This window comes from Convolutriloba macropyga, unplaced genomic scaffold, assembly GCF_964194025.1.
Source record: "Convolutriloba macropyga unplaced genomic scaffold, txConMacr16.3 SCAFFOLD_5299, whole genome shotgun sequence".
NCBI classification, from domain to species: Eukaryota; Metazoa; Xenacoelomorpha; order Acoela; family Convolutidae; genus Convolutriloba; species Convolutriloba macropyga.
Genome location: NW_027449937.1, coordinates 4,645 through 5,805, shown reverse-complemented (window position 1 = coordinate 5,805; position 1,161 = coordinate 4,645).

Sequence of the window (1,161 nt, the reverse complement as noted above, 5' to 3'; positions counted from 1 at the left end):
TTAGCTCCGGTACAGCTCGGTCGTGCTTGCTGAAGGCCCGATCAAGCTTTAGTTGGCTTCTCGTACTTTCTCTTGGCCTCTCTAGGAGGACCAGACAGACCTCTCGGTCTATCCTTTAGCTTCAGTCCTGCTCGATCTAGCTTTCCCAAGGCTCGATCTAGCTCTATTCGCCCCGCTAGAGGGCTCTCTAAGACCCCTCGGTCTTAGTGTTATCTCCTGTAATGCCTAACCAAGCTTACTACAGGCCTTGGTCAGGTCTTTATCGGTCACCGATTAGTAACAGACCGATCATAGGGCCTTCCACCCTATCTGGGTTGAGGTCTTTAGTCCAGCCATATTTTGACAAGACACCTCCCCCTAATAATGCCCCACACATAGAATTACTGTTTATGCAGCTTTTCACTTGTGAAATTTTTAATTTTCGCAATTATTATAGAATAAGTGTTTGCGCAGCTTTTCATAGGTCGAGCTCTAGCTAGCTAGCTCAAGCTAGCTAGCTAGCTCAAGCTCAAGCTATCTAGCTCAAGCTCAAGCCAGCTAGCTCAAGCTCAAGCTAGCTAGCTAGCTCAAGCTCAAGCTAGCTAGCTAGCTCAAGCTCAAGCTAGCTAGCTCAAGCTCAAGCTAGCTAGCTCAAGCTCAAGCTAGCTAGCTAGCTCAAGCTCAAGCTCAAGCTAGCTAGCTCAAGCTCAAGCTCAAGCTAGCTAGCTAGCTCAAGCTCAAGCTAGCTAGCTAGCTCAAGCTCAAGCTAGCTAGCTAGCTCAAGCTCAAGCTAGCTAGCTCAAGCTCAAGCTCAAGCTCAAGCTAGCTAGCTAGCTCAAGCTAGCTAGCTAGCTCAAGCTCAAGCTAGCTAGCTAGCTCAAGTTCAAGCTAGCTAGCTCAAGCTCAAGCTAGCTAGCTAGCTCAAGCTCAAGCTAGCTAGCTCAAGCTCAAGCTAGCTAGCTCAAGCTCAAGCTAGCTAGCTAGCTCAAGCTCAAGCTCAAGCTAGCTAGCTCAAGCTCAAGCTCAAGCTAGCTAGCTAGCTCAAGCTCAAGCTAGCTAGCTAGCTCAAGCTCAAGCTCAAGCTAGCTAGCTAGCTCAAGTTCAAGCTAGCTAGCTAGCTCAAGCTCAAGCTAGCTAGCTCAAGCTCAAGCTAGCTAGCTCAAGCTCAAGCCAGCTAGCTCA